This window comes from Orcinus orca, chromosome 13, assembly GCF_937001465.1.
Source record: "Orcinus orca chromosome 13, mOrcOrc1.1, whole genome shotgun sequence".
Classification (NCBI taxonomy): Eukaryota; Metazoa; Chordata; class Mammalia; order Artiodactyla; family Delphinidae; genus Orcinus; species Orcinus orca.
The window spans coordinates 37810970-37837588 of record NC_064571.1 but is presented as its reverse complement, the minus strand read 5'-3'; the positions used below and the strand labels follow the sequence as shown (position 1 = coordinate 37837588).

Genomic DNA, 26619 nt, shown 5'->3' with positions numbered 1-26619 from the left:
TCAATATTTACAGTGAAAGGATATAAGAAATTTAAAAATATTTTATCAAAAATTTTAATTTTCTTATTCAAGATTAAAAACCTGATAAAAGAAAATAATAATAAAAGATTAGATCTGAGTCTAACCAACAAATTACTTATAGTTGAAAACCCAATGCTTTATATATTCAGACCAGTTAAGGATTATCATTAATATATGATTCTAAATCTTTGAGATATTCCATTATTAATTTATTGACTTTAATAGATACATTACTGTGGAAAATTTGTCTATAAGGTTGTAGATATCTTTTGCAGATAAGGTTTCATAGAAAAGGACAGTACCTCTGACTGTGATAGAGGAAATGGGAATCTTTTTGCAAAACAAAATACCCTTGCAAAAATACAGATGGTAAATGAGTGTTCTTTAAAACAAATTAAGATATTTTCTAAATCTAAGAGTTTACAAAACAAAACCAATGGATGTGACAATGTCCTTAATTGATTCTTCCCTGTTTTTCCTCCACCACCCCTTTCCTAGCTTCCATTGATCTGCTCACGTTTTCCTTATTTCCCCCCATTTTATCCTTCTCATAACATGGTTCCCAGTTAGTGGTGTCACCGATCTCTTAGGGGGCATTTAGAAATGTGTGTGGTCATTTTTTGTTTTTCACAATGACTGAGCACTGCTATTGGCATTTCACAGGCAGGGCCAGGATTACTGCACAAAGGAGAAATGTCTTACTCAAAATGCCAACCGCATTGACTGGTTAGGTGGTTATACATTCCATATCCATCATTCCAATGGTTACCCTTAGATTTTTAATAGGGTATACTTATTTAATCAACATTTTAAAGCAGCTCCCAAACAATACAAGGAATTCAGAAAGATTCTGATCATACCCTGCCTGCCCCACCTTCCATATTATTGTTTTTAGTACTACCTTGTTCTTAACTCCCTAAAAGTCAGCTGTCATTGTTATTTTTTTTACAATAAATGCTTATTTATATTTATGTATCTACATTCTCACCAACCTCTATTTTCTGTCACTTTCATTTTAGCTATTCTAGTGAGTATGTAGAATCCCACTGTCTTTTTTATTTCCATTTCCCTGATGGTTAGAGCAAATTTTTGTAATAATATTGGCCATTTGGGAATCCTTTCTTTGAAAAGTTTAAGTTAAAATCTTGCCCATTTTCCGATTACAATTTCTTTTTATTATTAATAGAAATTCTTTATATATTCTAGTTACAAGTCCTTTATCATATATATATGTATATATGTGTATATTGTATATATATATATGTATATAATATTTTTACTACCTGGACTAGTTTTTATGAAAGTTTCTCAACTTGAGAGTCTCTTATCACAAAGGTAGTAAAAATCCAGACCCTATAGTCACCAATTATGGAGCTTTGGGTTTAGATTTCTCCAAGGAGAATTTTTTTCTCTACTCAGAGCTCAGAATAGAAAACAAACTGCTTGCTACTTGTCTAGTCTGGTAGACAAAACTTTTCTAGCTCCTTTTCACTGATTGTGCAGCTATTTAGAAGTCCTGGCATTAGCAGGAGTCCCAGTTCTAACCTTTGCACTGCAGGTGGGAGGGCACATCTCCTGTCCCCATGTGGGCATTGAAACCCTGGCCCCCAGCCCCTCAGGCCTAGATTCAGGTCTCTGACTTTGAGTCCCTTCCCCCTGACACAACATTTTTTTTTCTGGCAGCAGGGATTTCTCTTTCTCTCAAGCTTCATTTTTGTTTCTGTTGTTATATTTACCCAGCATGTCTATATATTTGTATCAGAAAAGGTGGCTCCAATTAGCTCAGTCTGCCATGATAGAGGAACCTATTTTTCATTATTTTTGAAAACTATTTCAAATACTTAGCCATATACCATTACTTTTTTTTTTTTTTCCCCTGCGGTACGCAGGCCTCTCACTGTTGTGGCCTCTCCCGTTGCGGAGCACAGGCTCCGGACGCGCAGGCTCAGCGGCCATGGCTCACGGGCCCAGCCGCTCCGCGGCATGTGGGATCCTCCTGGACCGGGGCACGAACCCGTGTCCCCTGCATCGGCAGGCGGACTCTCAACCACTGCGCCACCAGGGAAGCCCTATACCATTACTTTTAAGAACACATCCAACTTTCTAAAATACTACTTCATTAGTATTCAAGTAAAAAAAAAAACATGTTGACTGTTAAGCATTACAGTCTCAGGTGGTACTATAGAAACTCTTGTTACATGGCTAGGGAATACTGGGAAGCCAGGGTAGGGTTGGGAGAGGGTCTTGGGTAAAGAATCATATTTAAATTTGGTAAGTTATAAGACTATAATCTCACGATACTCACTTTAATTCTCCCTATTTCATCCTCCCGGCTAGGTAGGTGCCCCATAACCCAATCTTCCATGTTTGTTTCCTCTAGTCCTCTGAGTTACTTTAATAAGTAAAGTAGCAAGTTACTCCTTAAACTCCTCAGTTTTTTTGGTTTCTGTTTGTGTGTTTGTTTGTTTTAATCTCTTTGTAAACTTAAGTACAGGAATCCTGGACTTTGTCAATAGAAATTTCCTATTTGAGTTCTGCCTCTCTGAGGATTGATTCTTCACAACTACCTCTCTTGAACTGGTACTGCTTTAATATTTTCTCACATAATTCCCCCATGCAGTTTCACATCCTGCCTTAATCATCTGTGTCTCCTGCTTGTCCTGCCTCCACAGTTACCTCTCAGAGCTCAGTTTCTTCACAACCCCACCCCACTGTGTCATCATGCAAAGCTCCCAGCCTCCCAACCTGAGTCACCATACGCCCCCTTCTAGTGTTACCAGCCCAGGCTCCTGTCCCCAATCTACCCCGTCTCTTCTCAGATAGAATCAGCATTGAACATTAGTAGAGATACAGTTCCATCCATTTGACTAGACTTAGCCAGCCTGGAGTTTTTCAATTTATGGGAGTGCTTTTTTTAAAATGTAGTATTTGGAAATCTTTTTATTACAGAAAATTTCAAATATACAGAATGACAGAGAGTAGTCTAACGAACCCCATGTACCCATCATCCAGCTTCAACAATTTTCAACTCCCGGTCAATCTCGTTTCATCTCTACCTCTACCACACCCACTGGTTTATTTCAAAACAAATCCCAGATGCCATATAATTTCATCTGTTTTTCCATATATGTCTCTTAAAAAGTGGGATTCTTTATTTTAAGAACATAACTATAATGCAATTATCACACCTAAAAATACCCTCTCTTGAATATTTCCTTAATATCCTCAAATATCCAGACAGTTTTTATGAACTGAGATCTAAAAAAGAATATAAATGCCATTGGTTGTTATATTTCTTAAGTTTCTCTCTATTAAAAAAAACAAACATAAAACCTTTGTGTTATGGAAATTTCCAAACATACACAAAGTAAGCAGTATAATATACGTACTCAACACCCAGCTTCAACAATGATCAACAGTCTGTCATTCTTGTATCATCTATACCTCCACCTACTCTCCAATTTCCATTCAATTATTTTTTACAGTCTTTTGAGGTAAAATGTGCATGTATTTAAATATACAAATCCTAGTTGTACAGTTTTGACAAATGGATATATGTATGTAAACCTCTGTCATCACACAGGACATTTCCCTCTCCCTAGATGGTTCCCCTGCGCCTCTTACCTCCTCCCTGGCAATCACAACTTTGATTGTTTTAAGCCTTAGATTAGTGCCTGTTCTAGAACTTTATACTATTTTATGTTCAGCTTCTTCTCAGTATAATGCCTGTGAAATTCATCCTTGTTGTTGGATCAATCTGTTTCTTATAATTGCTATCACTATTACATATGTTTATCTTTTCTCCTGTTGATGACATTTGCTTAATGCAAAGTTTTGGCTAATGAGAATAAAGCTGCTAAGAACATTATTGTATAAAACTACCAGTGATTATTAAGTCTCTTTTAAGCTCCAAGTTGTGTGTGTGTGTGTGTGTGTGTGTGTGCGCGCGCGCATGCACGCGTGTGTGTATGGCAGTTGTTAGTTGTTAAAGAATCCAGGTAATTTGTCCAGTAGAATCTCTCGTCTGGATTCTGCTGATTGCATCCACATATATTTCACATATTCCTCTGTCCTTTGCATTTTCTGCAAACTAGTAGTTAGATCTAGAGGCACAATCAGATTCAGGTTCAATTTTGTCAAGACTATCAAAGGGGGTGCTGTGCACTTCCATTAGAAGATTCGTAGTGATTGATGTTCTTTTATTTGCCACTGTAACTCTGGGATAGATTTCTAGAAATACAATTGTTGGATCAAAAGATAAATATATATATAAAACGTCACTAGATTTAACTTACAGGACTTTTCAGGGGCTTATACACTATAATATGCTGTTTAGTGAGGTATTAGCCAGTTGCAGTAATTTTACTACATGGAAAAATACACACACACACACACACACACACACACACATGCACCATTGAATCTCATTACTGGTAATAGTTATGTTTGATAAAGTCACTGTGAACACTGAACTAGCAAATACTGAATGATTGCTCTTAGAGGAAATACAAGGTTAAGTTCCTGCGAGTGTCCGGTCCCAACATTTTAGTCAACTGATCAGTACATAACCATGTTTTATGTGTACTTCTGTTTAAAAACACATTATTTAATATGAATTGTTGATTCATTAACATTGAACTCACAGTCAACAGCACTACAACTCATGCTGAATGAAGCTTGTACTAACACATATCTTCTCCAAAGACAACATCACAGTTTTCTTGCACTTAGGAACACTAGACAGCACCTCAGCACTACATTTGTGGGCTGTTTTACACATTGAAATCACCAACGAAAAGCATAAAAATGTGAAAAATTTGTCACTAAATGGACCACAAAAAGGACACCTATTGACAGTGTGAGAGTTGAAACAAGAAGGCAGAGCATTGCCTTTCTCAGTCTTAGGTACTAATGTGAGCACCAGGTGACTCAAATTTTGTCTGTTCTTCATACGTTCATGAATGATCTGCAAATCACTATGAGTATTGAATTGGGGGTTACAAGTAAATTTTAGTGAGTAAGTAAATTCACAAATATGTACTCCACGAATAATAGGGATCAACTGTATATATAAAACAGGATTGTCATCTCTTCCGAATCCCCAGAATTTGGGCAGATAAAAAGAAGAATAAATTTCCTATTTTCAGCAAACTTGATGGGACTATATTCCCATGAGTCTTGGGCTTGATTTGGTGTCCCACCCTCAAATATGTGTAGATTTAAGGGTTATCATGACTCACTGTGATAGAAGATGTAAATATATTGGGTTTTAGATATGCTGACATTTTTACTAAAAAAGAATCCTATCTAGGCGACAAAAAAATATCATATGTAGAGGTAGAAATGGCATGAGGTCTAGAAAGAAAAATATAAAAGTGTCTAAAAAACTAGCCAAATATATGACTTGGGGCTTCCCTGGTGGCGCAGTGGTTGAGAGTCCGCCTGCCGATGCAGCGGACACGGGTTCGTGCCCCGGTCCGGGAAGATCCCACATGCCGTGAAGCGGCTGGGCCTGTGAGCCATGGCCGCTGGGCCTGGGCGTCCGGAGCCTGTGCTGCGCAACGGGAGAGGCCACAGCGGTGAGAGGCCCGCGTACCGCAAAAAAAAAAAAAAAAAAAAAAAAAACAACAAATATATGACTTGAAAGAAAGAGAAGACTGAGAATTGAGTACTTAATTAAGGCAAAAAATCCAGTTCTAAGATATTTCAACGAAGCGGAAATGAGAGACATACTACCTAATGAGGATGTCTGCTGACTAGAAGAATCACTACTAGATCTACTACTAGAAGTAGAGGTGGGGCACAAACAGAAAAGACTTTGCCTTGCCGATGAAAAGGAAAACAATTCTGACTTGGACTTGAGGGTATATGTATGGGAAACTTTAGTAAGAATAGACCAAGTGATTGCAGAACGCATATGGGTAAAGGAAATTGTCTCAACGTGGGCATGAACCTTAGAGAACAATTCGTTATAAATCTGATTGATTAACTTAGTGGCATTAGATTAGTACAATAAATAAAACTGTATGCCTGTGATTTACATGTTGAGATAGATTTTATTCCTCCCAAGACCTCTATAAATTGTAGTCATATGTTTTGTTTTCTACTTCACATACTAAGCCAATGCTGGAGTGAAGAACATTACCCGGGATACTACAGGGGATACAGCATATTCTCCAAACATTACCATAACAATTACCCTTTCCCACCTCTACGCACTAGTACCATTTTGGGGGGGAGGTGACAACACTTCCAAGAAAATACACCACTAGACTTTTGCTTTGGTCTCATCCTTAAAACTTCCCTCCAGGTCAGATATCCAGACTAAGGCATTTCTTTGAGTCAAGTCCCAGAGACACTTCTAGTGCTATCTTACTACCCTTGACCACAACACTTGTATCCCTACATCAGAGACTCCAGTTTCCTTCCCAACCTCAACCAGGATTCCCGTAAAACTCTCCTATAATTCCCTCTCTTACACACTCTCACGATAGTCTGTCCTAAGTCATGGTGTGTTAGCCTGGGTCTCCCTTTGTTTATTGGACATCTTGCTTGCACTCACTGGTTTCTCCCTGGATTTAAGAATTTCAGAGACTATATCTGGAAAATGAAAAAAATAATCTCTTGATATAGAGGGGAAAATGGTGCTGAAAAAGTCCACCAGTAGTATATACTTTTAAAGAAAGCAACTTGGCTAATGAGATTATCATTACTATGATAGACATCTACATTTTAGTTTCTGATTGGCCAGATTTCACAATATTTAGGAGAATTGTGAAAAGTAATTCTTACCTCCCAGAAGACTAGAATTCAAGAAAGCTCTGTCACTCAGAAGTAGTTTTACTGATTGAGAAGAATAAATTCAGTAAAAAAAATCAGTGAAAACCTTGTCTGTACACATGAAGTAGTAGGACTGATATAAAATAAGAAAATAAGCCCTTTTGTAACTGCAGGTTCAGTTTGAACTTTTGTTTACTCCATTTCTAAATTTCATTGTTCAGTTAGAACCCTATGATAACATTTATGAGATTATTTTGCTATCCAAAGCAATTTGCTATCCATTCCTCAACCATAGCTATGACCCTCATCAATTCCAAATTCCAACAGATAATACACTGGAGGGTTAGACTGGGCTAGGGGTTGCTGACAACTAGGTGATATGTAATAAGAAAATCAGAATAGGTCAAATCACTCTGAAGACAGATCCTCATGTAAAGCTGCGAGAGTCACAAAGGGCCTGATTAGTGACCCTGTCACTAATTTAGAGTCAGATCTGAGATTTGGGAATGGTCTTCACTGGCAGTCACTGTTGCCTCTCACCTTCCCCCTTGGAAAAATATCTGCTATGTTGCAATCACTGAGCAAATGCCAAATGCCTTCTGGAATGTTCTGATCCTGCCAGGAATACCCTGTCCCTCAAGCTCTCATCTGTTCCGTGGGAAAGTTTTGGAATTTCCAGTCTCTAGCCTGCTGCACCTAGATCCTGGGCAACCAAACCTAACAAGTGTGTGGTTCAAGTGGTCCCTTCAATCTCATGGGTAACCAAACATGTCCAGGAAACAGAAGAGAATTATCACATTGATGATAACTTGTGCCTGTTTAGAGCTTATGTGTAACTCTTAACACAGAGGGAAGAAATTGCCATTAGAATTCTGCTGATATTGATACTGATATTATGATCAAGAGTCGAATTATGTCTTGATTGATAAGCATAAGAAGGAACACAGTAAAAACCTTGTTTTATAGGTATAGTGAGATTGATACAAAATAAGAAATAATCCCTTTCATAACTTGAGGTTCACTTGAAACTTTTGTTTATTTAATTTCTAGATTTAATTGAACCATGAGTGTATACCACTTAAGCGATTATTTTGCTCTCCTAAACAATGTTACTATTCACTGCTCAACAATAGCCATCTACCCTCAATTTTTACTCTCCATTTCCAAACTCCAACGGATTATTCAACTAGAGGATTCGATGGAGCTAAGAACTGAAGACACATAGGTGATACTTAAACACAAAGAAATGGAATATATAATGTAAATATCTGACAGTTCTATTCAATTATGAGATGTGTTTGGTGTTAAGATTTAGAAATACAACTGCTGTGAATTTTTACTGATGACATGCTGAATTGTGGCCTTGGCTATTGACACGGTTGGCCATGTGAATAAAAGGCAAACATTTATATGTGACAACACAGGCAAACTGGTTAGCTTATAAGAAACTTCAAATCTATCTCTATAAATAAAACAGGGAAAATGGATTAAAATAACATAGTAGGAAAAAAACATCGGTTATCTCACAGTCCTGTATGGTAAAAATGCTAATTATCTTGAGATCATTTATTCAGCAATCAAAATAGGGCCCACTAACCCAGAGGTAAGAATAAAACTTCTGAGCTGCTAGAAAAAGAAAGAAAGGAAAAGAAAAGAAAAAAAAAAGGTTTAAAAAGCTATACTAGGGCTTCCCTGGTAGCACAGTGGTTAAGAATCCACCTGCCAATGCAGGGGACATGGGTTCAAGACCTGGTCTGGGAAGATCCCACATGCCATGGAGAAACTAAGCCTGTGCATCACAACTACTGAAGCCCGCGTGCCTAGAGCCTGTGCTCTGCAACAAGAGAAGCCACCGCAATGAGAAGCCCACCCACCTCAATGAAGAGTAGCCTCCGCTCGCCGCAACTAGAGATAGCCTGAGTGCAGCAACGAAGACCCAATGCAACCAAAAATAAATAAATTTATTTAAAAAAAAAAAAAGCTATACTAAAGCTCACAAACTTTATTAGTAGAAATTGGTCTAATACTTAAACTCACTTAAATAAACTTGATTATTTCATTTCTGGGGCCACAGAAGATTAGAAACAATAAATTGTTTTTTTTCTCCAGTCATTACAGACCCTTATATTTATTGTATGTTTACTATGTGGGAGGGATATTTACAGAAATAGCTAATTCGATCCTATGAGGTATGTACTATGAGTCCCCTCATTTCACAGACAAGGAAACTGAGGTGGAGAGAGGTTGATAAATTCGCCCAAGAGCACACAGTAGACATGGATAGGGTCAGGATTCAAACACAGGTATTTTACCAGAGACCACACCGTCAGGTATTCGTGGCAGATACAGTGATGAACAGATCTGAAGAGCTTCCTGCTGTCACAGTCTACAAGTGACAAGGAAATGTAAGAGAAGAGAGATGGCAGGAGCAAGAACTGACACACAGCAGAACAAGGAAGGAGGTTGAGGGTTGGCGAGTACCAGACCCTTTACAGTTATTATTTAACTCTCTCTTTGCAACCATTCTGCAAGTTAGCATAAGCACTTTGCTGATAAAGAAACTGAAGCTGTAAAGAGTTAAATAAATTTCTCCAAATTGCATAACTAGTCAACAGTGGACCTGTGGTTGGAAGCTTAATTTCTTTCTCCTACACGTCACTACTCAAACACAGGCTCATAGACAGCGTTTCAGCCTAGACCACTCTATATGAAAGGAAACAGCCCTGAACACACTACATCAGCCTGTGAGGGCCTTGGGTAATGCATAAAATGGTTAAATGTAAAAATGGTACAATAATGAATGTGTAAAATCGAGACCTGAATAATCAACAACCAGTTACATTATGTTAATTACTCTCTGTCTAAGAAAACGTATGGCATATTTTTAAAAGTCTAAAAATAGACATGGTGAAAATAAAACATTTGTGGATTTAAAGAAATGAGCTTCGAGTATCTGGAAATTTTTTGGAATATTTCTTTTCTAATGAAACCAGATAAAGTTTTCTATATTGGGAAATAGTACAAATAGGCATATTAAATAAACGCTAACACAATTTTGTGTCACAGGGCCCAACAAAAATAGTCCCAACACTTTAATACCAGGTTCGATTATGTGTTAATACTGAATAAGGCAGCATCTAAAAAGCGTTTCTACAAGGTAAGAGAGATTATAATTTATCAGGAATTCAAGGTATTAGGAAGGTAAAATAATTGAATTTCCCCCATACCATACTTTCGTGAGCAAAAAAGGACACCAGGTATTTTTCAAAGACTTCTGAACTTAAAATTCAGGTATTCAGTGCCAAGTAAACAAAGGGTTTACATTAAAGAACAATATACATGGCATACCTTAAATTCAATGTTTATGTTTCCTACACTTTCCCATGTAGAGTGCTGTATCTCATAATGATAATCATGACCCACAATGTACCCTCTGAGCTATAAAAAGGCAAAAAAGCTAAAAACTACAGTCAACGTAATTTGGGAGTAATATATTTGTCTCTGTCTTTTAAAAAAATTAGCCAACTATTGCTTAACTCATCGGTCCCCAACCTTTTTGGTACCGGGGACCGGTTTCATGGAAGACAATTTGTCCATGGATGAGGGGGGTTTCAGGTGGTAATGCGAGCGATGGGGAGCGATGGGGAGCAGTAGATGAAGCTTCGCTCGCTCGCCCATCACTCTCCTCCTGCTGTGCTGCCCGGTTTGTAACAGGCCGCGGAGTGGTACCGGTCCGCGGCCCCAGGATTGGGGACCCCTGGCTTAACTAACAGATTTCAGATAAATCATTAGTTAGAAGAAGTTATCCTCCAGCCTATTCAAGGGAGCATTTGAAAAAAAAAAAATTATGGAAAGTAGTCCTAGAAATTCAAGAAAATCATGTTTTCATCTATTGCACATTAGTTGTATCGACCTGAATGCTCTTTTAAAGTCCCATGTCCTGCTTAGGTGTTTGGTGTATTTTTAATGAAAAAGTTTAATAATGTAAAAATAGCTCCTAAGAATTTTTCAGTTGGTTAATGATCATAGACAATTCAAACAAACAAAAATACTATTTGTTACTGAATAGCTTTAACATTTTACTGTGTTGCAAGAAAACTATGTGTGGGAGATAATTACTTAATTTAGACCTATACATTTGTGCACTCAAAAGTGGCGCTTTATGTCAATGACAAAAACATAATCATAAATAAAGGTTAAGTTCTGTTCAAGCCCTTTTGCTAATTGTGGGGGGTTTTCAAAAGAAAGAAATGGATGTAGTTTAAAGTATAAGAGAAAGCAAAACATTTTCTTCCTGAGCTTTCACACAGTGGAAGATGTGTAGCTACAATTACTTTTTCTAAAATTTCCAAGACAGTTCCAATGTTAATATTATGTTTTGAAACCATGTTAAGCCATTCGCATCGATTTTTGTTTCAAAATGTTTGGACACCAGATAGGGTAATAGTCTAATATTGATATTTTTAGGAAAATCTTACTTTTACTTTGATTCCTAATGATATTTAGGAACATCAGAGAGTTTGTAAAGGTAGGTCCCACACTCATTTAGAAACTTAGAACATTTAATTAATAAAAAGTAACTGATTTTGAGTAGGTCTTTCTTCTGATGGACTTCAGAAATTTTATGAAATATGATCTAAGTTTATAACAACACAGAGAGATTTACTTACGAAATTTCTTATGCCAAAGATACTCTGATAGTTCTTTCTTCCAGCCTTGGTCTTCATATAGTGCATATACACTGATTAATCTGTAAGTTAAAAAGAGTCCATCATCTATTATTAGGACAGCATTTCAAACATGTAAGAGAATATATTTCTCCTTTTAAAAACATTTACTATCATTATATTTTCTAAGGAATCATTTAAATATTGAATTAGTATGACAGACCTTATCAAAGCAACAATTGAGTAATTGGCCTAGAATGGTACTTTGCATACCTAGAAGAGGCTCAGATAGTAGACTCATTAAAAGAACATTATGTCCTGTTTTCTTCCCGTTTAAAGGAAAGGAAGCATTTTAGCAGAAGTATAAAGATAGGACATACCTATTTCTTGCTTATTAAGGAAAATGTTGAAAGGGAACCTTATCTCCACCTGCTTGACATCTTCTCAGAAAAGACTAATATTTTAATTTCCTTTCCTTTTTCTCCTTACAACTTTTAATTGGTTCACATGTTCTAGACTTCAGGGGTCAATGTCATCTTTCATTTTTAATGTGGCATGTCCTCAATTTCCTAATGCCCATGCACACACAGGTGGTGTGATATTGATGGCTCATAAGACATACTTGTCTTTGTGTCATACTTGTATTATATATCTTGTGTGACAGTTATGACATACTTCTTACATCTCAAATAAAGATTTAAATTTAATTCTTTTTTGAGATAATGCATACAGATGTCCCCTAAAAATTATACATATATATAATAGACACAGAAATTTATATATTAGTGTCATCATTACTGACTCATAGTATGACCCTGAAGGTATTTTTTAAAGACAAGACCATACACACGTACAAATGAAGGAAGCTCTTAAACCATCTACATATTCATATAGATTGCATCTAAAAACTGCCACAGAAAGCTCAAGACTCAATTCAAGTCAGGGGACTGGAAATGAGAACATTTCTGTTTATATTTGATTTCCTGGTGCTGTGTCTTTACATAACTAAGAAATGATGTGAATTCACATAATTATGGCCAACAGCCAAATCTTCCACAAGCACTTGTGAGCATATGTATATAATCATGAATAGATATATTAAAGATTCCTATTTTTGTAATTCATAAACTTCTTATGTCTAGACAGAAACAAATACAGTGCAATGTCTGAGCATTATTTCTGACGTGTGTGATAATAATTTGCAGAGATCACTTAGACCAACTAAAAGTATGTGAATTAAATGTGGTGCTTCTAAACAGAAGCCCTCCCTTTTTCACTCTGGAGAAAATAATTTGCTCTTTTACTTAACTATTTTTCCCCCTATGACTCAAGGGAACCCATGACTTCAATATATTTTTCTTATAGGTATTTTAAATAATATACTATAAAAATAACATAGAGTAAATTCAAATTTAATTAAATAGGGAAATGTTTAAGAGTGCAACTTTTAGACTACACTCGTGAAATTTAGACAATACTCTTTCCTGAAATTTTAGTGAGCTTCAAAATTTATAAATGTTTTGCCCTTTCTTGAATAAAACATTACATCCAACATGTAATTGAAAAATAAAAACTTAACGTATCACAATATTACCATCGTGTCTATTCATCATATATGACTTACTACTTTATGCGATTGACCAATTTAATATGGAAGTGACATGTGGCCTCTATTAGCTGCTTAAGAGAGTCACAATGAGCAACAAGATGGATGCAAGTAGAGATTATCATTCTAAGTGAAGTAAGTCAGAAAGAGAAAGACAAATACCATATGATATCACTTATATGCAGAATCTAAAATATGACACAAATGAACCTATCTATGAAACAGAAACAGAATCAGGGACATGGAAAATAGACTGGTGGTTGCCAAGGGGGAGGGGAGTGGGAGAGGGTTGGGTTGAGAGTTTGGGATTAGCAGATGCAAACTGGTGTACATAGAATGGATACACAACAAGGTCCTACTGTATAGCACAGGGAACTATATTCACTATCCTGTGATAAACCATAATGGAAAAGAATATAAAAAAGAATATATATATATATATACATATATATAACTGAGTAACTTTGTTGTACAGCAGTAATTAATTCAGCACTGTAATTCAACTATACTTCAATAAAAAATAAATTACAAAAAATAGACAGTCACAATAGACTAGATGTTGATTTTTTAAACTTAAAGAGAGCATCAGTGGTTTACTAAATTTTCTGGGCAGAGCAAGACCTTCCGCCATCCTGTAGGGTCAAAATTCATTCTCTAGTTATGTCGTTCAACCTTCCTTAGTGTTCACCAGAATGAGAGTCAGCAGCAGCTCGCAAGGCCCCTATTTCACCATCATTCTGTCTCGCTCAGCTCACAGCACTGGTCCTTTTAGCTCTCACCGTCTCTCTCTCTTTCTCTTCCCATTCAAGCTTCCTGAGAGAGGGCTATATTCAGTCCCTCCATTTTCTCATCTCTCATTCACTCCTTTATTATCTCTCTTTTTCCCTTTTAGTAAAATATGCATAACATAAAACTTGCCATTTTAACCATTTCCAAGTGTACAGCTCCGTGGCATTAAGTACATTCACATTATTATGCCACCACCACTGCTACCTGTTTCCAGAACTTTTCCATCTTCTCAAACTAAAACTCTATACCCACTAAACAATAACTTTCTATTCCTCCTCCCCCGCACCCCAAGAGCCCCTGGCAACCACCATTGCACTTGCTGTCTCTGAGGTTGAGAGCTCTGGGTACCTCATTTAAGGGGAATTATACAGTATTTGTCCTTTGGTGGCTGATATTCACTTGGCATAATGTCTTCAAGGTTCAGCCCTGTTTCCTTTATTCTCTATTTTCCCACCCTGTCTTCTCCACGTCACTGAAATGTTCCTTGCCAAGGTCACCAGTGATCCCCTATCTACTCCTCTGGAAAATCATCTTTATTTTTCAGTGGCATCAACTGCACTTGGCACTTCTTAATACTCTCCTCTCTTTTCACTTCCAAGACATCCCTCTCTCCTGATACATTTCTAGCATTTATTTGTGGGTTCCCCTCCACTTTAAATACTGTTTTTCTTTTGTGTCTATGTACATTCTAGAGCATTCTCCTTGGGTGATCTTGCCCATTCCCATGGCTTCTACTACCATCCACCTGTGAATTCCGACTCTATCTCCAACCTAGATTTCTCTCCTGAGCTCCCAAGGAGGGCAAACACCTGTAGCTGGAGACCTCCACATGAACGCACTATGGACAACATGTTCAAAACTGAACTTAGCATATTTCCCTCCAGATTTATATAAACAAATGGATGGAACCATCCTCTGAGTCATTTTTTTTTAATTAATTAATTAATTAGGCTGCGTTGGGTCTTCGTTGCTGCGTGCAGGCTTTCTCTAGTTGCGGCAAGCTGGGGCTACTCTTTGTTGCGGTGCATAGGCTTCTCATTGCTGTGGCTGCTCTTGTTGAGGAGCATGGGTTATAGGCGCGTGGGCTTCAGTAGTTGTGGCTTGTGGGCTCTAGAGCACAGGCTCAGTAGTTGTGGCGCAGGGGCTTAGTTGCTCTGCGGCATGTGGGATCTTCCCGGACCAGGGCTCGAACCCGTGTCCCCTGCATTGGCAGGTGGATTCTTAACCACTGTGCCACCAGGGAAGTCCCCTCTGAGTCATTCTTGACTTTTTAATTTTCCCTACCCATAACATTTAATTGATGTCAAAGTTTCTCAGTTTTGTCCACTGAAAATCCCTGGAATATCCATTCTCGCTGCTACTGCTACTTGTCAATTCAAGTATTCTTCTTCTCTCTGGATCACTGCCACAGCGTCCTAATGAGTCTGCTTCCCTTCCTCAGTTTCATCCTCTTCTAATATATTCTCCACCTGTTGCCAGAATGATCTTTCTACAAAGCAAATCTGATTATATCACTCTCTGAATAAAAATTTTGAATGTCTTCCCATTGCCTTTAGGAAGAAGTCCAAACTCCTTAGCATAGAGCGTCATGCTCTGCATCTAAACCTCAGTGCTTACTGCTTTCCCTTAGGCGTTACTCCTTCCTACCGGCGTGACAAACCACCCTGAATGCACTCTCCTCAGGTGTTGATCATGAGAACAAGCCTTCTGCACATAAATCTCCATCTCAGAGTCTGTTTCACAGGGAACTGAATGGTAACATTAGGTTAGGACTCTCAACACCACTTGCTTATTCCTATCATAGCTCTTATGCCACGATATCATCATTGTCTGTTTACTCGTGGGGCTATGCCTAAATATAGTGAGCAGCTTGAGAACAGGGATTTTCAATCTTGTCTTTTCATCTTCACTTCCTTTTTATCCTCACTCATTAAATCTTTTTGAATAAGTGAATGCATAAATGAATGCATGAGATCACCATCTTTAAAACCCTTGGGGGCTTTCCTAAAATCAGTTCAATCCTGCCTGAATCTTATTTCTTCTAGGAATAGCCCCAGAAAATCTGGAATGTCTCTCCCAGAATGTATTTTAGGCTTGCTGCTGCTTCTGCTTCGTGAAATTGTTAAAGCATGAATTTGGAGATCTGGATTTATTAACCTGGAATGAATACTCAGTCATCATAACTGTGTGACTTTGGGAAAATCATATAACCTCTTCATGTCTTGGTTTTATCAGCTGGAAAATAGTAAATCTAGCCCATAGATATTGCTTGGTGATAAATGAGATAATGTCTGTGTGAGGCAATGGTACATAGTAGATACTCAGTAAATTTTAACTCTCTTTTTTTCTTTTCAGATTTAACTTACTCTTTTTATAATAATTTGCAAAGAAATAAATTACAGTAGTTGGGTCCTACTGAGATGATCTCATTAGCTCTCATTACCTTCTCCCTCCCCCTTACCACATGGCAAAAATCCATCATCCTCTGCTACTATTTTTATTTTAGAAGGAAAAAAAAAAGGGCTGCTGAAAGCATCTACTCAACAGTGCAAGTCCCTGCTTGCTATAAGTTTTGCTATTTATCATGAGGCATCAAATTTGCTAGTGGCATGAGGTGTGGCTGGGTGTGTCTGAGAGTGAATCAAAGTGAATAAATGACATGAATGTAACACTACCTGATGGGTTTCAGTGAAGTGTATGAAGGGCTAAAATGATTAAAATAAGGCACGAAGAAAAGGTTAAACATACGGTAGCAAGGTATCCTATATGTTAAGTACCTGATTCACCCATATTTCCAGTTTTCTTCTCAGTACTTGGAAAATCCCATTTCTCAGCTTCCTTGCAGTTAAGTGGACAATGTGATAAGCTCTGGCCAATGGCTGTTAGTAGAAGTAATAGATCACATGTAGGAGAAGAATTTAAAAGCCAGTGATGAGTTTTCAGCTAGAAGTCTGGAATGTTGAAGGATATAGGCCCTAGACATTCTCCTAGATCTGGAGCAGATTCTGTGAAGAGTGAATTAATCTGTTGTGTTAAACTACTGAGATGTTCGTGTTCCTGTTACCACCACAAAACTTAGCCAGTTCTGACCAATGCACTGGAGCTTAAGAAAACTCAGGATAAATCTGAATAAACAAAACATCTCAGGAAAAATAGGAACCGTGGCCAGCTGTCTCAGAAAATAGAACTGGAAGGGTATTCAGGGTCTTTGTCAATCTTTACTGTTTCACCACTAAAGTAACTTAGCTTCTCTCTTTGAATCTGCTCCTTTCTGTGTCTGTCTCCTTCTCCCACTTCCAATTGCCAGTTGTCTTTCTTTGCATCATTGTGTCTCTGCATCTCTGTATCATTCATCTTTCAAAGAGATAGAACTCGGTCCAATTTGGACAACCATCAGAAAGAGCTCTTGTACCAGATTACTTTGTAGGCTGCTGGGTAGTCTACAAATTGGCTTTCCTTGAGTCAGATGCCCTTCCCTGGTCCAGTTAGCAAAAGCCATGGGATTAGGTCATGAGATACAAAACATGGCCACCCATGTTTAAGAAAAGGCTTGGGATCTCCCCTGACCTTCACACTCCCTACCATCCCCTCATCAGGAACTGTAGGTTAGAGGGCTGTTAGATGGTGCTGCAGATATGGTAGGCATCATGTTGGCTTGCCCAGTAAACTGGGATACAGACCTTTCAGGTCAGTGAGAGAGAGACTATTACTCCACTGCTGTGCCCACTGGGCATAGAACTAGTTGCACAAGTGCCTTGGCCTTGACCTGGAAATTGACCTGTGACTTCTGGGTCAGGACAGAATTTTTGTTAAGCTGATGAGACTTCCTAGATGAGAGACGAAAAGTGGATCCAATGACCCTGAGTCAAACGCACAAGATTTCTGGCCTCCTAGATACTCACTGATCAAGAACTAGATATTTAATTTTGAGAATTTTTTTTGGTTGATAATAGACACAAAAGGTGATAGTTGTTTTAGGGTAGTGTAATAATCAGTGATTTTAAAATGGTTTTAGTGTCAGAATATAAGTTAAGGACCATTTCACTTCACCATGAGCATTTGGTAAACTTATTCGTAAATGTGAAATAAGAGCTTCCCTCTGCTCTTAACATCACCCTCCTGCCACAGTCTCTTACAAATATTCTTTTTAATGTATGGTCATCTTTGTTTGGACTGTATTTTATCTTCTTAAAATGTTTATTCAATTTTAAACTCCACTCCTTAAGCCAGCCCCTATTGTTTAACTTTCCCCTGAGGCACCTTCTTATCTTTCCCAAAATACTCTACTACCCCCTCAAATGGCTTCAACTCCCTAACTGCCCTCAGTCCATTCCCAATCAAAATCCTCATTGCCTCTGAGGTGATCTCAGTTGGAATTAAAAGGAAATAAGCCAATTAAACTACTATAAATTAAGAATGTCTGGTAGTCAAGTGACAAAATAAAAACAATGCAGAAAAGTTTTTTGATCAGAGATGCCTTCCTACTGTTCTTTAAATTATTGCAGTTAGGTTCTTTTAGCTTCCTTTTGACACTACAAACAGAATAGAGGCTCCAACACCAGCTCTTGGTCAGAGGTAATGATACAGGAGGGGGATGGTGGATTTATTTTTTGAGAAACCATGACCACATCTCAAGTAATTGAAGAGGCTATCTCATTTATAAAATGCATCCCTATTTCAGGAATGTTAAGTGGTAAAAAAGGTGTGCCATAAATTCTACAGAAATACGGTAAATGGTAGACATCATGTTGGTACACTGTGGGGAAGCTGCAGTGAGGGAGTGGAGTGTGTGCTGATCTTTCATTGAGACCAGGCTCAGCTTCCAACCCTTCCCCTTATTAGCTGTGTGACCCCCGGCAAAGCGTTTCACTTCTTTGAGCCTAAGAATCCTCATCTGAACAATGGGGATAAAAATAGCTACAGAGTTATTAGATGCATTACGGAATATTATTGTACATGAAAGATCCTGACACATAGCAGGTTCTCAGTGGGTGTGAGCTGAATTTGAATCTGCCTTTTAAGCACCCTGTAAACTGAAGTCAAGAGGATTGAAGTCAAGAGGATTGATAGAGGACTGGAATGAACTCTTTGGTTGGGAGAGAAAAGACTTCAGCCGTGGATACCCCATCTCCTTTGTACCATTGTTGATTAGATAATAATTTACTTGTTGTTCCTTCCTTCATGTGTTCCTTCACTCAATCATTACTTTTGGGGTACCTACTTTTTGGCAAGCACTGGGATAAAGTGATAAATAAGACATGGTGATCTCCATGGATCACTGAACCCAACAGGGAAATAAAGGCATGTGAGCAAATAAGCGAGGAACATTAAACAAACTATTCTTTAAAAATCTGCAACCATTTCCGTTTAAGAAACAATTTAAAAAAAAAACCCAAACCAAGGTAGAATCCCAATATCTTCTATGATTTGCAAAATGTTGTAGAAGCATGGGTGATCTAAACTAAACTCTATCACAAAGAATATTGCCTTCTTCAACTTTTCTCTCTTATTACAGTTAATTTTGACTTTGGCATCAGGACACATTTTGTTTTCCTTCTGCTCTCACACTCTGCATCTGTTACCTTCTCTGTCAGGCAAGTAGAGAAAGTAAGTCATCAGGCAAGAAACAATAAGCACAGCACACATCTTGAAACTGAAACAAATTGGTAGGCATAATTTTAGCTCTACCTGCTTTCATAGTGCTTTGCATATGGAATACTGTATCTATAGGACTTTTAGATTTTTGGTGAGGCAGTACGGCACAGTGGGAAAAATATAGGTGTAGAAATCAGAGTAAGTTTAAATTTTGGCTTTATCGTTTGCTAGTTGTGTGGGCAAGTCATTTAACCTCACTGACTCAGTTTCCTCATCTGTAAAAATGAGTGATAATAATACGAGATTACAGTAATGAACATATATGCTTACTCATAGGCCTTTAATAAATATAAGTTATTATTGAAATCATATGACACAAAAGAAAATATTTTCTCAGCCCTTGGATAACTGTATAAAATACTCAAACAATTTAATATAAATTGTGTATATTAAGGGCAGGATTTGACCTGGTTATATTAAACAAGCAAATAGTTATTAAAATTGTCTTAACTTGGGTCACCTACTGGGAAAAGATCATTACAAGCTGTAAATGTCTAGCTAGAGTGATCAACCCTGAAAACAGGGCTGGGTACAGGTTGGAGCCAGTCCTCAGGGTGGGAATGTGGAGCAGGGAATTAAGCTCTACCTCTTGGAGGGCGGTACATGTAATATTTGGAGTTCTTGGGTAAGAAAGAGTTGTTTCTTATTCATTTATTCATTCATATGGACTTGTGTATATTTTATATTTTAGGTAATATCTAATGCCATGTTCTTTATCTTGCTATTCAAATTGTTCTAGCTTTGGCCATGGGGAGCTTTTTCAGGTTGGTTCCTATGGCCCTCTGACACACCTACATCCTTTTGTTTTTCTGAGCACTACTTTCTTTCTGGGACTACAACATGCTTTGGGCTCGTATTCTATTTTCTCTGCTCCAGCTCTAGAATCAGCCATCTCTCCAAAGAGCCTTGGCTCCTTTGATTGGGGAATGGCATTTAGAAATCAAGATCTCGGTGATAGGTGTGCTCAACCAATATTTTCTAGCATTTTCTATGCATCTGACACTGTTCTGGGCACTGGAGATAACAACAGCCAAGGTCTCTGACCTCAAGGAATTTACATTCTAATGGATCATGAAAATTAAAGGTGATACTATGAACAAAACGTCCAGAAAAACACTTGGCTTATAAAAAGTGCTCAGAAATGTTAGTAAATCCTTCCCCGTCTCCCTCACTATACTCACTCGACAATTGTTCTAATCCCTTTCTTGGGGATTGGAGCAAACTGGGCTATGCTGAGGGCTGGAGTCCCATATAGGAGTGGGTGTAGGGATTGTAGGGATTATTGCTGGTTCTGGGCTGCATGGTACCTGTGCTCCACAAAGCATGTTTGAAGTGTTCCTGAGAAGGCAAATCAAAGCCTGTAATAGAGGATCAGTATCTAACCCTAACCCAAGGGATACAACTCAAGACCATTGAGGAGATGAGTCAAAAGCTCAGAATTTCAGTTGATCAAGACCAAGTGTGGAAGCAGAGTACAAGTTGAATCAAGTATAAAAGGCCCCAAGTGAAGGCCATGAATGAAGTAGTGGATCTGGGTCTTTATTGGGTGCTGCCTCCATGGTATAGGAGCGCCTTACCTGCTGATAGACCCAGGCAAGGCAAATACACTTGATCTTTAATGTCTGCTCTCTGTTTTGCATCTTCTGTCACATCTCCTGTCCATTGTTTCCAGCTGTCCTGCCATGCATTTCAGAGTCCAGATAAAAGCCCGCAGTCATCTGGAGGAACTCTTAGTGCAAGCATAATGTTGACACCACGATGGCCATATTGTCACCCAGAATCATAACGCAGGGACTGGAGAGTATGCTGTTAATAGCTGCCCCCAGAATTGAGGCTTACTTAGGGAACACCATGTCTCTCGGCTCTCTGCCTTTATGCTCAGGTCCTCTTTTGTGTTGGATGAACTGGGAAGTTGCTACCTGGGAGGGTCTGTGCTGAGGAGTGGCAGCCCAGGGTCTCACCAGGAATTGTGAACAGAGGGAGAGGCAAAGGTCAGCACCAGGGAGGTGGTAAGCAGAGTCCTGCCTGGGGCTACAGATAAGAAAATAACCCAGGAGGCCAGACTCTGGGAGGGCTGAGAACTGGTAGGGAAAAGAAGTACGAGAGGGGGCATACAGAGAGGTATAAGACAAAGGCTGAAGGTTAGGGCTCCATGTGGCCAGTTACCTGTGCTGCTGGCTGCTGAGGGGTTGGGTTTAAGGGGTTGGGCTTCATGGGCTAAAGGAGCTTTTCCAGGCCTCGCTCCAGAAACTCCCAGGGACTGATATTTCCCCTTCTTTCCACAGTGATAGTAAATAATGAACAATTATTTATTATAATATAATGATAATTAATTATAAGAGAATTAGCAACCATATTATTTATAATCATATATATACATAAATAATAATAAATCAAAAATTCGCCTTCTGATGTCATTCTGAGGCCTATGGTAACCTCTTAAGAGGCAGAACTCATCAAAATCTAGTGAAAGAAATCCAGGAGAGGTTGTCTTTTAAAATAACTGCATTTTAAACCATACATTGAGTTGAGCCTGCCCTTCTCAACCTCATCTTGGGACAGGAAGAGAGCAATGGGTTGTCACAGCAAGTCTGGTGTCCCCTTATCCCTTTGCAGCCTGGCTCCTTGACTAGGGACTGAGGCAGCATGGAGCTTAGAGGGAGGACCAGGCCTAAAGGAGAGAAGGGATGGTTTGGGGCCAGAGGACTTCTTCTGTCCCTGTCCTCTCATAAAACCCGTAATCCTGGCACAGTCTTGCCAAAAACATTCTGACCAATGCTTAAAATGCAAGTCAAGAGCAGTGCACGGGCAGTCATGTGGGATGATGGCGGAGATGGGATGATTTCTCCTTAGAGTCAGGCACAATGTCCTCTCGCCTGCATGAACATCAGGACATTTGAAGAGCATTTTCTGTACTCAGAGTCTCAGCTGCTTCAAAGTGGAAAAGAAAATCCAATAAGATTTTTAACTAATTTCTATGCCTCCCTGGCAACTGTAATATTATTCATAGTAAATATCTAGGGTAAATCAAGTAGTCACATGGGAAAATGATATTTCACACCTCTATTTTGGAATTATGTGCAAAGTCTGCCACATCCCTCATGTTGAATATCACAGTTAAATTGTTAATTACCCCAGTTGAAAATGATGATCTGAAATTAAATGATTAGTCATCGTTCTGTTGCATAAAAATATCTGATTTCTCAACTCATGGACAAAATCTGTAATAAATGTTGCTGGCTTACAAGTCCATATTTACCACTGATTTATGCAAGGTTCTAAAAAATTGATTAACAAAGGCTAAAACAAGAGAGTGAAGAATTTAAGAAATTATTAGGTTCTCTGTTGAAAAAAAACCACAAACCTCTTATGAAACTTTAGATTCAGTTTCTAATAGAAGGGTAAAACCGAAAGGGCATTTGCTTCCTCAACAATTGAACACTGGAACCCAGCAGTCCTCTGGCATATATTAGCAATGCTTAAAATTCCCCCTTTAAGCTAAAAAGGAAGTATTGGGAATTCCCTGGCGGTCCAGTGGTTAGGACTCCGCACTTTCACTGCGGGGGGCCTGGGTTTGATCCCTGATTGTGGAGCTAAGATTCACAAACAGCCTGGTGCAGCGTGGCCAAAACAAACAAACACAAACCAAAAAACCCGCTATCCCGTCCCCTTTTTCTTTGATTACTCACTTTTCTCCCCTTCTCCCCATCTAGTTCTCACCGTTTCCTCTCTCCTTATTTATAACCTTCAAGCCTTGCGTCTTTTCTTTTTTCCCAATCTCCTTCCTTGTCTCCCTCTTCAAGGCAATGCTGCCCAGTGGTTCTTAAGACCATGGGCTCTGGAAGCAGATCAAGGTTTCCAATTCCGGCTCCGCCGTGCACTGAGTGACCCTGGGTAAGCTGCTTCATCTTGCCATGTCGCCACTACCTTGTATCAGTCAAGGTTCAATTAGGGAAGCAGAACCACTAGTGTGGGAGGCACTGGGGAAGCAGAGGTCTGAAGGGGTAGTTGAAAGATCAGAGGGGTCACCCATCAGTTCATCTGAGAAGGCAGGTGTGTCCAACTGTCTGATGGGTCTCTGAGTAGAGAGCTGGTGGAGAAATCTATGGGAGCTGTTGCCTCGAAGGTGTGCATTCAAGCATCTGGTGGTGTTGAGTCTGATCAGGAGGGCCAGAGGTCCCCCCAATCAGCAGGATGTGAACTGGAGGAGAGCAGACAGCTAGAACCTAGTGGTACCTTCATGTCTGTCCATTGCTGCATCTAACCATGATGACCTTCAGAGAGTAATGGCTGCTGCTTTATTCTGCCTTCCAAATCTCATGCAAATTCCACTTTTGGCCAAATCAAACTCAGAACCATACAGGGAAGAGGATTCTGGGGAACTTAGGTCTAGTTTAACCAGGGTTTTTAGTACAAACCACCACGTGAGTAATTTTCAAAATGCAGTTACTAGGAGTTCATAACTCATGGAGGTGTGAAAAGTAAATGAGACTTAAAACATGTAAAGAAAGCACTTATCACAGTGTCTGACACATTGTAAGCTCCCACTAAATGTTAACTGTCATTTCTTCTTTGTTTTAAATCCACTTCCTCTTATGTTGCACACTTACACCTAAGCATTATGACCAAATTTCTCAATGTCATTGACATTGCATCATCAATGTTCAGGATAATTAGTAAATGATGTGGGAAGTGTAACAACAAAACAGATATTTATTGAGTACTTACTAGGTGACCTTTGTATGCATCAACACATATGATGCTAATAACAACCCTATGAGCTAGCTATCATCATCATTCACAGTAAACGATCAGGCCACTTAAGTAGAGAGATTATTTACTTGCCCCAAATTACACACAATTTAGACACAGTACCGGTTGAGAGTGGAGTAAGCCCATTTTAAACACTGTTTTCATTAAGGGTGGGAGTACCACCTCCCGGAAGATCATCTTTAGAAATACAGCACCTTCAAAACTAACAAAGGATCTTAGAACTTCTTTTCTGTTGTTATTGTTTCACACAAAATTTGGACGAATTATAAATCTGCTCTCCATGGTTTGGACTACAAAGCCAGTGGTCAGAAAGAACTCAGTACGTGGCAGTGTTGCGCAAAGCAGCCTTGATCAAGCCAACATGTGTTGAGGTATTTGGGGGAGGGAGTTGGAGAAAAGTTGAGGAAAGGTTAAAGTTAGTTCATAATTAGATATAATTTTGCAATATAAAACTTGAAAAACTTGCTCCAAATGGACTCCCTGGCCCTTTTTAAAGCATGGCCTTGTGACTTTTACTGGAATGCAAAGTTTGTTGTTACTCCAGCCAGTAACTCTCTCCCGGACCTGCCCCAAGCTCAAGCTGTCCCCTAAAGCAGAAACTCAATTTGCAACTCCACTGATTGTACTCATTTTTTTCAAAAATTTAAAAGTTTTCAGTTGGGGCTTATCACAGTTCCCACTCATCTCTCTCTATTTTCTGTCATCCAGCCTTACTTCACTCATCGATGTTACATGCCTTGACCTACAAGGCATTTGAGCTTCCAAAACGTGCAAGATAATGGTCTCTAGGAGCACAAATTTCAAAGGGATTGTCTGGTCTTGGATTTCCACACAGAAGTCAGCAGAGATAAGGCGCATGGACCTTCCCAATTCTATTTTCTACTCATTTGGTCCCTCACCACCCAACAAACTCCTTAAAGTTCTTTATGGATAAACTTGCTGTGTGACATTCTGACACCCCCTAGGTTTACCTTTTAAGAAGTAAGATCTGAATTGCTCAAAAGCCAAGTGGAGAAATCATACAATTTCACCTTTGCCAAATGTGACATGCATTTTGTAAAAGAAAAACCCTGAGATATAAGGGCTAAGTACTGAAAGAGTAAAGCAGAAAATCTAAGAATGTTCATAAGTAGACACAGGTGCAATCCCTGCAAATGCACTTGAAAAAGGGTTAATAGTGTACTTTTTAGTTTGTAGGGCTTGAAGTTTTAAAGTGTGCTATTAGGGAAATATTTGATTTCTTATGGTTTGGAACACCTGTGGTATGAAAACTTGAAGATACTAAAATATGATAAATGATAATGTTTCAGCTATGCTGACAAGCATGTTTGGCATTGAGGTGGTTACCTGTCAGAAACAGTGCTGGTATTCATTACTTTTATTAATGGTCACTGAAACGTGGGACATGAAAGTGATGGTTCTGTAAAATGTATTTAGTTCAAAAGCTGGTTTTGGTATTTTATGATACAGATTGACAAAAGTGTGTGATATGTAACTTAAAACATGTGGGTGCAGTTAAAGTAACCATAGTATTTACTGGATAGAATCTTTTGTTTTTTTTAGAGATATGGAAAAAATCGGATTAGACAGAGTCTAGCTTGCTAAAAAGAGACACAGAACCTTGCTTTTTATTACAAGAGACAAAGCCTCCTAGGGGTTTGCATTTGCAGATTTCTCCTGGCGTCCTTCAGGTTTGTGTACCTGAATCTGAGCACCATATCATCTTTACCATTCTCTTATCCTCTCTCTAACACTTACATAACTAAAGATGCTTTTGCTTAAATGGGTATTTGAGTCAAATTATTACTTTTAATTAAGTATAAATGTTATAGTTTTGCTCTCTTAACCCCTGGCAACTTTCTTATCTCTGCTCTCAAAAGCAAAATATTTGCTTATACCATATAGAATAAGATGGTGGTAACTAGAGTCTTAGGTTTTTAAAAAATGCTTGATTGTCGAAATGAAAGGATCTCAGTAAACATATCGAGTATTATTTATTTGGAACACTATACCAGTTTAACACATAATTTCAGAATGTGTGCCATTATGCATTTAACATAATTAAGTAAATTAATACAAATCCAAATTCCTCATACACTAATGATGACTCCTAGAACACATTATGTCTTTCCCATTTTTATTCTCAGCATAGTGCATAGAAGCCTGGCCTGTGTAATAAGTGCACTTTTAGAACAGTGGATTTTCTCAATTTCAAGGACTCTTTTTGGTGCTTAGCAAAGTATACAGAACAATAGGTCCTTGGACCCTTACTGATCAAAGCAGCCAAATGATTTGTTGATGTTTTGGAAGAAAAAGAGGTGAAATATT

The 26619-nt window shown here is 38.5% G+C and overlaps 1 protein-coding gene across 1 annotated transcript in view; it reads right to left on the bottom strand.

The window, feature by feature from the left end:
- PELI1 (pellino E3 ubiquitin protein ligase 1) overlaps positions 1-26619 on the bottom strand; it is a 130289-nt gene that overhangs the window by 61328 nt on the left and 42342 nt on the right. The window contains exon 3 of the mRNA XM_033407212.2: positions 11472-11551. The gene's annotated coding sequence lies outside the window, so the exon portion shown is untranslated. The remainder of the gene's footprint in view (positions 1-11471; positions 11552-26619) is intronic.